The sequence below is a fragment of the Taudactylus pleione genome, unplaced genomic scaffold (assembly GCF_031769625.1).
Source record: "Taudactylus pleione unplaced genomic scaffold, aTauple2 ptg000172l, whole genome shotgun sequence".
In the NCBI taxonomy this organism is placed as follows: domain Eukaryota; kingdom Metazoa; phylum Chordata; class Amphibia; order Anura; family Myobatrachidae; genus Taudactylus; species Taudactylus pleione.
In genome coordinates, this window is record NW_028284574.1 from 1778489 (window position 1) to 1791927 (window position 13439).

Below are 13439 nucleotides of genomic sequence, written 5' to 3' on the forward strand. Positions count from 1 at the left end.
ACATTGTTTTTAGGTAGTTACCACCTCTCCACATCTTTTTTACTTTCTTTATTGCTGTGAATGTCAATAGACTTGGATCTCCGTTGTGTTTTAATCTGAAATGATTAGATACACTGTGTGAATCTACTTGATGTTTGACGTTTCTTATATGCTCTCCTATACGTAGACTCAATTTTCTTGCTGTTCTTCCCACGTATTGTAAACCGCATGGGCATGAGATAAGGTATATGACTCCTTTTGTGTCGCATGTCATAGAGTCTTTAATTTTATATATATCTCCAGTGGCATTGGATAGTACTTCTGTTGTGGGAATTGGTCCTCTATGTTTTGTTGTCTTGCAAGCTGTGCATCTATTACAGTGAAAGAATCCTGCATTTCTCTCCCCTAGCCAAGTTCCCTCTTTTGAAGTCTGTTCTCTCTCTGGCGGAAAGTGATTTTTGACCAATTTTTGTCTAACGTTTTGTGCTTTCTTATATGTAAAAAGTGGTTTGTTTGGAATAATTTCTCGTAAAGATTCACCTCTCATTAGTAAGTGCCAGTGTTTCTGGATGATTTTTTCTAATTGTTTATGCTGATCGTTATATTGTGTGAGGAATCTAAAGTTGTTTTTTTCTTCTTCCGTTTTCCTTTCTTTATACATAAGGAGACTCTTTCTATTTGTTGTTCTTGTTGTTTCCAATGCTTTATCTACAGTTTAGACATCAAGTCGTTATATACATGCATTGATCACCAACAAGGATGCAGAGGAGCGGAATCAATTTTGGAAATGGATCAAGATATGAAAGAAGAACAAATAGCATTCATATTGAAAAGTATCAAATTCATCTTAACTCACAATAATTTTTGGCATGGCAACTCCCACTATAGACAGGTTCGCGGGACTGTGATGGGGACTAAATTTGCCCCTAGTTACGCGAACCTGTTTATGGCAGAGTGGGAGTACAACAACATCTGGACCAACAACCCACACAGAGAACACATATCAGTATGGAGACGTTACATAGACGATATCATCATCGTATGGACAGGAGAAATAGAAACATTCAATCAATTTGTGGAATTCAATAACTCAAACGATAATAACTTAGAATTCACTGCGACATCCAGCACCCAATCTGTGGACTTTTTAGATTTAACCATATACATTGAAGAAGGGAACATTCAGACAAAAACATACATCAAATCGGTGGATTGCCATAGATTCATACCCCCTACAAGTAATCACCACAAGAATTGGCTTAACAGCATTCCAGGGGGCCAATTTAAAAGAATAAGAAGAAACTGCTCCAGTATCAACACTTTTGAAGAGCAAGCACAAAATCTAAGGTTTAAATTTTTAGACCAAAAATTATGATGAGAAAACTGTAGATAAAGCATTGGAAACAATAAGAACAACAAATAGAAAGAGTCTCCTTATGTATAAAGAAAGGAAAACGGAAGAAGAAAAAAACAACTTTAGATTCATCACACAATATAACGATCAGCATAAACAATTAGAAAAAATCGTCCAGAAACACTGGCACTTACTAATGAGAGATGAATCTTTACGAGAAATTATTCCAAACAAACCACTTTTTACATATAAGAAAGCACAAAACGTTAGACAAAAATTGGTCAAAAATCACTTTCCGCCAGAGAGAGAACAGACTTCAAAAGAGGGAACTTGGCTAGGGGAGAGAAATGCAGGATTCTTTCACTGTAATAGATGCACAGCTTGCAAGACAACAAAACATAGAGGACCAATTCCCACAACAGAAGTACTATCCAATGCCACTGGAGATATATATAAAATTAAAGACTCTATGACATGCGACACAAAAGGAGTCATATACCTTATCTCATGCCCATGCGGTTTACAATACGTGGGAAGAACAGCAAGAAAATTGAGTCTACGTATAGAAGAGCATATAAGAAACGTCAAACATCAAGTAGATTCACACAGTGTATCTAATCATTTCAGATTAAAACACAACGGAGATCCAAGTCTATTGACATTCACAGCAGTTAAGAAAGTAAAAAAGATGTGGAGAGGTGGTAACTACCTAAAAACAATGTCCCAAGAAGAAACCCGCTGGATTTATAAATTGAAGACACTAACACCATACGGTCTGAACATAGATTTAGAATTTTCGGAATTCTTGAGAGAATAAGCCCCAATCATAAGGATTAGACTGTGTGTGATACCTACATACACACCACCCTGGATACGCCCAACTACTTCCGAACTTGGAAGCTAAGCAGGGTTGGGCCAGACTAGTAATGAGAAGGGAGACCACTCATGAATCTCTGGTTATGTAGTTATATCACAAATTAACAGCACGCATCCTATACAATACGGGGAATAAAGAGGGGACCGAACTGAAGACCCACCAATAATAGCCAACTATTAAGACTAAAACTACTGAAAATCCTATAATTTCTTTCAACAAAGGATAAAGAGAGTATGGGACATTAAGACTGGAATTCTTCATCAAATACTGAATCAAGTAGACATATGGTCAAAACACTACTAATAAAATGGATCATATTAAATTTCCATTTTTACACCTAATGACTTTAAAAGCCTATGTAGATATACTCTGTACCTATATCGATAAATACACCATAAGTTTGCATTTCCTGCGAATCATTAATTATAGCTTGAGGTACTCCTTTATTTGTTCTTATTTTTTTATATTTTCCATTTATATCATTATATATCAATTGTTATTGTGTATCCATATTTTTTCATCCCTAGTTTCTCATTTTAATCGATAGAACTATATTTACACATATTCTCCCATCTTGATTGTTCTTAGTTTAAAATATTCTTTTCATACATTTTATATATACAATTTTTAATATATATATATATATATTTTTATGTGTTATATATGTATATATAATCGCATATATACATATATAATTTCTGTGATAAAATACGATATAGACAAACTGTCCATTAAGATTAGATATATACAGCAGAGCCTGGAACATTACTGCACCTGTTTGACTAATTAACGAGCAATCAATTAAGCATCAGAATAAAAGGACACTATTCCAAGCCAGTGAACACTACAGCCCTGACGAAGCCCGCACAGGTACTAGCGGTGAAACGCGTTGGCCACGCCCCCCCATCTGCACGCTCCACTGATTCCGGTTCCAGCATACCGAACGGAGTTCAGCGTGCACGCTGACCACCGGAGCGCTTCAACACAGCGGAAAGTTTAATCCATCGGCCGATTAAAAGCACAAGCATCAAAGGAGGAACGGAGAAGACGGAAGAGACCGGGAGGCCCACTCACCACCATACCACATTTTGGGGATCCGCATTTGGACATGCATACTAACAAGATGAGGTAGGAGGGGCGCGCACCCATTTTCATTCAATAATACACACTTCCAGCTGACGAGCTGTGATTTAAAGACCATCGTGACTAAGGTATTACCTACCTAACTCATTTATATCAGAACGGAATTACTGAACCCCCTTATCTCTTTTACTTTTTTGCATATGGTTGCAACAATTGTGACCACATTTATATGTTACCATATACAATTTTTTGCAATTTTTTGTTCTGTTTTATTAATTAATTCATTTTTCATTTTGTTTTGTTTTGTTTTGATTCATCTCGCATAAGATTGTGTATATATATTTTATTATGCCAATATATCCTAATATTGACAATTTTTAATAACTTTCTAAACCAATCGATATCATTAAATCATTAACATTTTTTTACTGTACTGTGGTTGGTTCCAACTCATTATTCTTCATATGTTGCGCTATTAAATAGACACTAACTTTCTTATTACATACCTATACACCGGTGATTAAGGGAAAAATCACCTGTGTCTATAGCTGCAACATCACCCTTATCCCACTCCCCTTACCATCCCAGTCCTAAGTAGCGCACTACACCATCCACAACTCTCACTTAAAGCCGCACCTGTCTACTCCTCCTTGCTTATCTCACTACCTACTGAGATCCTACAGTTGCATAACATCTTGTGGCCCTAGAATAACTGTGTAAGCCTCAGTGGCGTAACTAGGGTATTTGGAGCCCAGGGCAAATTTGAAAAGGGAGCCCCCCCCAACATCCCGATTAAAAACGGTCACTTAAAAATGGGGCGTGTCAACATGACACACCCCTTTATTTTCACACTGAACATTCCTATCCATATGCACCTTAACCCCAGTAGTACCCTTATACAGTACCCCCAGTATGCAGTTGTGGTCCCTCTTATGCAGGCCCATAGTAGTGCCCCTTATACAGTATCCCCAGTAGTGGTCCCCCCTTATACAGCCCCCAATTAGTTCTGCTTACTCAGTGCCCCCAGTAGTGATCCCCCCAAATGCAGTGCCCTATGTAGTGTTCCCCCTTATGCAGTGCCCCCAGTAGCAGTCCCCACAATGCAGTGCACCCAGTAGTGGTATCCCCTTATGCAGTGCCCTTTATATAGTGCCCCCCCTATGCAGTGCCCTTTATATAGTGCCCCCAGTAGTAGTCCCCACCCATGCAGGTTTCCCAGTAGTGGTCCCCCTTATGCAGGCACCCAGTAGTGATCCCCCCTATCTAGTGGTCCCCGATGTGCCCCTAGCAGTAAGCCCCTTATATAGTGCCCCCAGCAGTAGTCCTCCCCCTCCCATGCAGTGCCCCCAGTAGTGGTCCCCCTGATGCAGGCTCCCAGTAGTGACCCCCCCTATCCAGTGGTCTCTGTAGTGGTCCTTCCTGTTATTGCCCCCAGTTGTGGTCCCCCCAGTGCAGTGTCCCTAGTAGTAGGCCCCTTTTATAATGCCCCCAGTAGTAGTTCCCCCCCCAAGTAGTGGTCCCCAGTTGAGGTTCCCCCTCCCGACTAAGTGCCCCCTGTAATAGCCCCCCCCAGTAGAGGTCCTCCTAATAATGGTGCCCCCAGTAATAGCCCCCCCCAGTAGAGGTCCTCCTAATAATGGTGCCCCCAGTAATAGCCCCCCCCAGTAGAGGTCCTCCTAATAATGGTGCCCCCAGTAATAGCCCCCCCAGTAAAGGTCCTCCTAGTAATGCTGTCCCCAGTAATAGCCCCCCCTCAGTAGAGGTCCTCCCAATAATGGTGCCCCCAGTAATAGCCCCCCCAGTAGAGGTCCTCCTAATAATGGTGCCCCCAGTAGTAGCCACCCCCCCATTGTGCCCCCACCCCAGTAGAGGTCCCCCCAGTGGTAGCCACCCCCGTTGTGCCCCCAGTAGTGCTGACAGGTTTTTAAAAATATATATATAAAAACATACTTACCTGAATCCACGCTGCTGCTTCTGCTCCTCCAGTCCGCGACGCCACTCCCGCCGCCGCCCGCCAGTCCTCCCGGGCTGGCGCGCTCAGCATAATGGGACAGACGTCATGACGTCATGATGTCTGTCCCATTACCCACTGCAGGAGCTGGATAGAAGCCCGGCTCTTGCAGTGGGTGCTGCAGCAGTCAATGAGAGTCTAACTGACTCTCATTGGCTGCTGTTTAACACATGCATCGCTGCCAGCGCTGGCGGCGATGCTTGTGTTATGCACAGCCTGAGCCCGCCTGCTGGCGCTATTGGGCAAGTGCTCAGGGAGAGGGAACGGGCTCAGATGTGCAGCACGCTGGAAGCCTAGCGCCGGTCCTGTGTAAATGTGTAGCGCTGTCCGCACTCATAGCGGTCGGCACTACACTGGTGGCTAACTAGGGCGGGCCGGACCATGGCCAGCGCCGGTCCCACGGCGCCCAGGGCAAGCACCCTGCTCGCCCTGCCCTAGTTACGCCACTGGTAAGCCTCTACTATCTTGAGTTAAGTCCAGACAGCCACTTAAGTACTGGTGAATGTGTCCAGTTCTAACGGAACAGCGGGTGGCTGTCATTGGTGAAGACCTCATCTGAGTGATTCTATAGGTCTTACACGGTGAGTCCTAGGAGACCATAACAAGTAGTTTTGATAATTTTTTCCCCTCATAGATTTCTTCACTCTTGTCAGGCCTCCTTTACTGGTCATGTGACTTGGTTGAACCATACCCCGGTGTCTGTCTTGATTGTGGTTCCCCATTCTGCTTCTTGTAGTTGTTCCTGGTGGCTTAATGAGCTTATTCTCCAGGATCCCATTTGCAAGGGTGAATTTATGACGGCCTTGGTTGAGTTCATCCTAATGATTTTTTACCCCAGAAGTCTCTAAGGTCACTATTTGGGAAGCTCATAAATTTGTAATGAGAAGCAAACTCATTCAACTGGGGTCTAAACTCAAGAAATAAAAGGCTTCTTGTGTGGACACTCTTTTAGCCACCATTAAGTCTCTAGAATTGCAACATAAAATATCCATTACTCAGTGTTTACCTGGGATTATCTAAAGACTTTTCAGGCATTTCAAAAAGGATAAAGTTAAGCAAGCCTTTAGTAGATGCAGACACAAGTATTTTTGGTGGGGGAACAAACCTGTTAGACCTCTGGCTCAGGGGCTCTGGAAACAGTGCACTGCCCTCTTTATACATAAGATGAAGTAGGACCAGGGAACCATTATGTACTCTTTAGAGTAAATTATCATTTTGTTTCACCAGTATTATAGTAAGCTTTAAAACCGTTCACCTCCCTCCACATCTCCTGATAGGTCCTGTCTTTCTTTCCAAATTCGGTCTTATTTTGCAGAAGTCAATTTCCCCAAGTTTCCGAAGATGTTTGCCTCCCTGGAGAACCCATTTACAGACAACTAGGTAGCAGAGGCAATCACATCTTCACTGATGGGCAACAGTCATTGAACAGATGGATTTACTATTTCATAATGCAAATAATTTTTTGACAGATTGGCTCCCATGCTTCTAATGAAATTTCTATTTCTCATCACTTTCACCTCCAAGCCTCGGAGGCCCACATGACTCTATTACCTAAGGAAGACCCAATTACTCTTCTAAATGTAGATGTAAACCTATTTGCAAATTGACTGAAAATCTGGCTTCCTGACCTCATTCACCCAGACCAAGCCGGTTTTGTCCTGGGTAGGCAAGCCAAGGACAACACAACTAAAATCATTGATTTGGTTCATTATATATCTGCATTGCATTTCCCCACATTCCTGCTACATATCCCCCTCAGTTTCTAGGAAGTTGGGGCCTGATTCAGATATGGACAGTATAACACTATGCAAAAATACATTAATGCCGCAGGAGGCATCTAGTGTAAAAAAAACACATACTACCGGCATCTGAAATCCGAGGGCTGCTTTTGAAAATGCAGCATCAGATCTACGTCTCAACCATCTGTCGCTGCATCGACCATCTCAGTGAGCCTAAGGCTACTCAGAATGGCTGCCTCATCTCCACTGCCGAGGCCAGAAAAGCTGCATCAGAAGACACAGGGGTCGATTCAGACCCGGACGCTAAGACACGATCGCTCGCATCCAAAAGGGGCCGGGTATGCAAATTCCACAATCGCACTGTCTAGTGTAAGGATGCCCTCTATGACTTAGAGAGCGATGGCACAGTGAGTGCAAGCCGGTATAAAGATGCCCACTTTCCTTTCTTAGCACACGTCATCTCCAGGAAGTGTATGATTAATCAGAACCATCGAGAGCGATCGGAGCTGCATGCAGTGCTTGAGGTAGACCCTACTCAAACGCAAGCACTGCGATCACTGCAGGCTTAAATACAACCAAGTGACGTGTACAATGATGCCTCCATGCTAATTATGCACACACATAAAACGCCGTTTATTCGCCCAGAAGCGCCTGCATACGCAGCACCACTCCCCCGTTCACAAGCACCTGCCCCTGTTACCACCCACAAACGGCACTATCTGTCACTCAATGTAGCATCCAGTCTGTGTACTATGAGCGCACAATTCCCAAGCGCAGTGAGTGACTCGGGCATGCGCATCTTGATACACAGACGGGCGACTATCGGCCATAGCGTGCATCCGTGGCTTAGCGTCCGGGTCTGAATCGGGCCCACAGTCACTGTACTAGGCACTCAATGGAGACGACACTTCTCCATTTTGGGAAGCAGTCCTTGAAACTACCCAGGAACACCTGCAACATCTAGGGCGACATTGCAAGATGAGATCTGCACAGTACAGTTTCTGCACAGTACAGTTTCTGCACATGTGCAGATCTCAAACCATCCAAGATATATGTGAACATTAAAGTTATGTACAACTCTGAATTGGGCACTTGAAGGGGTCATTAGGAAGCTTGTATGGGGGCGAGATGTGGTCCAAAACTATACCTGAAGGATTTATAAAGATGTAGTTTTTTTACAATACTATTATGCTTCTCATTTAGTCAACTGCATCCTATGTTAAACAGTGGTACACATTTAGGAGGGGACTCACTCTATAGCCCTACAGTTATCCTGCCCTGGACCCTGGTTCTTCCACTATCTTCACACCCCACAGTGGGTCCTACCCTGGCATGTTGGAAGAAACTTAGGAACCTACCTTCTATTTCCTTATCAATTTCTTCCCTTACCTCCCTAATGTACAATTTGAAATTTCCTCCTACTGTTTCAGAAGGCTCATTTGCTCCATGGAATAAGGGTGGCCATTGTAACTTAGTCGGCTGATGGTTCAGGTATCGCTCGGTCCTTTGCTGAACATTTGGAGCTACCCAATTCGGCGTTGTGGTCTCACGCTTAAATTCAGCATTATATTCATACGCTGTCTGGGTTTCATCACCAACAATTGAAAATAAAAACGCCAATGCGCTATTTGGTCTACAGAGTCTACTAGTTGCAGGACTTGGCCCAACACACCAATTTACCAAATTTGACATCTTTGTGGCATAAAGATTCTTAGATCTATATGAAAGACTCCCTATCAGAAAAATTATTTCAATTTCACATACTTTAGTTCCCAAAGTACAGTACATCTGTTACAGAGAACTACACGGTAGTAAAAGTTCCTATCCAGATGGTACCACAGACTACCGTGTTACATGCTGTGTTTCCTTCTGTCCCTGTCTCTGCTGGCATTGCAGGACTCATCCCGGTTTATGTTCCATGTTTGGTGGGTGTGTTCTGGGATCACTGCCTCTTGGCATAGGGTTTTCTCCATCTATAGAAATCGTTGTGGTTCAGATATCGCAACAGATGATAGATTTTGGCTTTTCAACATTACAGACATCCCCATCTCTAAATATAAGACATTTTTACTGAAGCATCTGAACAATGCTGCCAAGTAATTCTGACACACTGGAAATCACTTCTAGCCCCATCTATTCAAATTTATCTTCACCTGGTTTTACAGGGTAGAATTCAAATATCCTCAGGAATATCATTCATTGATGGTCCCCATGTATGCATCCTTCCTTCTCATCCTCCCGTTTCTAACCTCTTTCACTCATTTCCCAATTATGTTTTACTTTCATTTCTGTCGTAAGCATTAAAATGAAACCTGTAACAGTTCTTTCAGCTTTTAGTTATGTGTCTTTTCTGTTATTAATTATATATAACTAGAAAAAAATAAACTGCTTCCTGATCTTCAAAAAAAGAGAAGGATATAGCCACAGGCGCTATTAAGGATAATTAGTAATAAACACTATGACTGTGTGTCACGCTGCTGTTAATATGGTTGCCAGCCAATGAAGAGTATACAAATAAGAAAAATAACAGTGCTGCGAAAACACCCTACACAATAGTCTAGTTCAAATTAGGGGTGAGCGGGTTCGGATTTCTGAAATCCGAACCCCCCCGAGCCCCCCCGATCCGAGTCCGATCCGAATCAGGCTCGACTTTTCCCGCCTGACTCGGATCTGAAATCGAGGCAAAACGTCATCATTCCGCCTTCCGAGTCTCGCGGGTTTTGGATCCTATATAAGGTACCCACGTCGGCGTCATTTTCTCACTCGGCTGTGGACAGTGAAGAGGGAGGGTGGGAGTTAGGGCTGTGTAGTGTAGTGTAGTGTAGTGCTGCTGTTGTCCACTACTTCAAAGTCCATAGGGGCTGGCTGTGTTGTGCTGTGCTGCTGTTGTTAATAGGGGCTGTGTCCACTACTTCAAAGTCCATAGGGGCTGGCTGGACTGTGTTGTGCAGTCAGTTCTCCATAGGGGCTGTGTCCACTCCAAAGTCCTGTGCAGTGTCCCAGTCCTAAAGAGGTGCTGTAGTGTTGTCCAGGGGGTGCTCTGTCCATCAGGGGTGCTCCCCCCAAGTGCTAAAAAAATAATATATTTTCTGTGTTTGTGAATTGTGTGCGCAGTAGCCGCACGTGCATCAACAAAGTAGTGCCAAGCGTGCGCCTGTGTCATAAGTAAAGGGCCGGCTGGCTTGACCGTTAAAGGGTGCTGTAAACCCCGAAAGTACACTCCAGTCCAAACCAAAAAAAAATTATTTTCTGTGTTTGTGAATTGTGTGCGCAGTAGCCGCACGTGCATCAACAAAGTAGTGCCAAGCGTACGCCTGTGTCATAAGTAAAGGGCCGGCTGGCTTGACCGTTAAGGGTGCTGTAACCCCCGAAAGTACACTCCAGTCCAAACCAAAAAAAAAATTATTTTCTGTGTTTGTGAATTGTGTGCGCAGTAGCCGCACGTGCATCAACAAAGTAGTGCCAAGCGTGCGCCTGTGTCATAAGTAAAGGGCCGGCTGGCTTGACCGTTAAGGGTGCTGTAACCCCCGAAAGTACACTCCAGTCCAAACCAAAAAAAAAATTATTTTCTGTGTTTGTGAATTGTGTGCGCAGTAGCCGCACGTGCATCAACAAAGTAGTGCCAAGCGTGCGCCTGTGTCATAAGTAAAGGGCCGGCTGGCTTGACCGTTAAAGGGTGCTGTAACCCCCAAAGTACACTCCAGTCCAAACCAAAAAAAAAATTATTTTCTGTGTTTGTGAATTGTGTGCGCAGTAGCCGCATGTGCATCAACAAAGTAGTGCCAAGCGTGCGCCTGTGTCATAAGTAAAGGGCCAGCTGGCTTGACCGTTAAAGGGTGCTGTAACCCCCAAAGTACACTCCAGTCCAAACCAAAAAAAAATTTATTTTCTGTGTTTGTGAATTGTGTGCGCAGTAGCCGCACGTGCATCAACAAAGTAGTGCCAAGCGTGCGCCTGTGTCATAAGTAAAGGGCCGGCTGGCTTGACCGTTAAAGGGTGCTGTAACCCCCGAAAGTACACTCCAGTCCAAACCAAAAAAAAAATTATTTTCTGTGTTTGTGAATTGTGTGCGCAGTAGCCGCACGTGCATCAACAAAGTAGTGCCAAGCGTGCGCCTGTGTCATAAGTAAAGGGCCAGCTGGCTTGACCGTTAAAGGGTGCTGTAACCACCAAAGTACACTCCAGTCCAAACCGAAAAAAAATTATTTTCTGTGTTTGTGAATTGTGTGCGCAGTAGCCGCACGTGCATCAACAAAGTAGTGCCAAGTGTGCGCCTGTGTCATAAGTAAAGGGCCGGCTGGCTTGACCGTTAAAGGGTGCTGTAACCCCCGAAAGTACACTCCAGTCCAAACCAAAAAAAAAATTATTTTCTGTGTTTGTGAATTGTGTGCGCAGTAGCCGCACGTGCATCAACAAAGTAGTGCCAAGCGTGCGCCTGTGTCATAAGTAAAGGGCCGGCTGGCTTGACCGTTAAAGGGTTCTGTAACCCCCAAAGTACACTCCAAACCAAAAAAAAAATATATATTTTCTGTGTTTGTGACTTGTGTGCACTGTGGCTGCACGTGCATCAACAAAGGAGCAGCGCCAAGCGTGCGCCTGTGTCCCATAAGTAAAGAGCCGGCTGGCTCATTTCTTAAAGGGTGGTGTAACCCACAAAGTGCACTACTCTCCAGCAAAAATAAAAAAATATTTTCTGTGTTTGTGTGCGCTTTAGCCGCACGTATATATATCAATATAACATAAATGGAGGACCAAACTTTCTCTGATAAAAATAAAATAGGGAAAGATCAAGAACCACTTCCTACTAGTGCTGTTGCTGCTGCTGGGAGTTGTTCATCATCCCAGAGAGGAAGTAGGAACATCACTACTTTTACTAAACAATTGACCCTCCAACAGTCCCTAGCGATGAGGATGAAGTACGACAGCAGTCATCCTGAAGCAAAACGTATAACTGAGGCCTTGACTGCTATGTTGGTGTTAGACGTGCGTCCGGTATCCGACATTAGTGCAGTGGGATTTAGACAATTGATGGAGGTAGTGTGTCCTCGGTTCCAAATCCCGTCTAGATTCCACCTGCATCCTCAAAGCAGCAGCGACAAGCGTGCGTCTGTCTGTTAAAGGGTGGTGACACCCTCAAAGTGTTCTACACAAACAATTAAAATATTGTTCTTTTTTTTCGGTCTTTGTGAAATGTGTGGGCTGTAGCCGCACCTGCATCCTTAAAGCAGCAGCGACAAGCGTGCATCTGTCTGTTAAAGGGTGGTGACACCCTCAAAGTGCGCTCCACAAACAATAAAAATATTCTTCTTTTTTTTTCGGTCTTTGTGAAATGTGTGGGCTGTAGCCGCACCTGCATCCTTAAAGCAGCAGCGACAAGCGTGCGTCTGTCTGTTAAAGGGTGGTGTAACTCTCAAAGTGCTCCAAAAAATAAAAAACTATTTTTTTAATGTGTTTGTGACTTGTGTGCGATGTAGCCACACTTGCATCCTCAAAGCAGCAGCGACAAGCGTGCGTCTGTCTGTTAAAGGGTGGTGACACCCTCAAAGTGTGCTCCACAAACAATAAAAATATTCTTCTTCTTTTTTCTGTCTTTGTGAATTGTGTGGGCTGTAGCCGCACCTGCATCCTTAAAGCAGCAGCGACAAGCGTGCGTCTGTCTGTTAAAGGGTGGTGACACCCTCAAAGTGTGCTACACAAACAATAAAAATATTCTTCTTTTTTTTTCGGTCTTTGTGAAATGTGTGGGCTGTAGCCGCACCTGCATCCTTAAAGCAGCAGCGACAAGCGTGCGTCTGTCTGTTAAAGGGTGGTGTAACTCTCAAAGTGCTCCAAAAAATAAAAAACTATTTTTTTAATGTGTTTGTGACTTGTGTGCAATGTAGCCACACTTGCATCCTCAAAGCAGCAGCGACAAGCGTGCGTCTGTCTGTTAAAGGGTGGTGACACCCTCAAAGTGTGCTCCACAAACAATAAAAATATTCTTCTTCTTTTTTCTGTCTTTGTGAATTGTGTGGGCTGTAGCCGCACCTGCATCCTTAAAGCAGCAGCGACAAGCGTGCGTCTGTCTGTTAAAGGGTGGTGACACCCTCAAAGTGTTCTACACAAACAATTAAAATATTGTTCTTTTTTTTCGGTCTTTGTGAAATGTGTGGGCTGTAGCCGCACCTGCATCCTTAAAGCAGCAGCGACAAGCGTGCGTCTGTCTGTTAAAGGGTGGTGTAACTCTCAAAGTGCTCCAAAAAATAAAAAACTATTTTTTTTATGTTTGTGACTTGTGTGCGATGTAGCCGCACTTGCATCCTCAAAGCAGCAGCGACAAGCGTGTGTCTGTCTGTTAAAGGGTGGTGACACCCTCAAAGTGTGCTACACAAAGAATAAAAATATTCTTCTTTTTTC

General features: G+C 43.8%; 1 pseudogene; it reads left to right on the forward strand.

The window, feature by feature from the left end:
- Positions 1-2182: 2182 nt before the first annotated feature.
- Positions 2183-2301, forward strand: LOC148521221 (5S ribosomal RNA; annotated as a pseudogene).
- The last annotated feature ends 11138 nt before the right edge of the window (positions 2302-13439 follow it).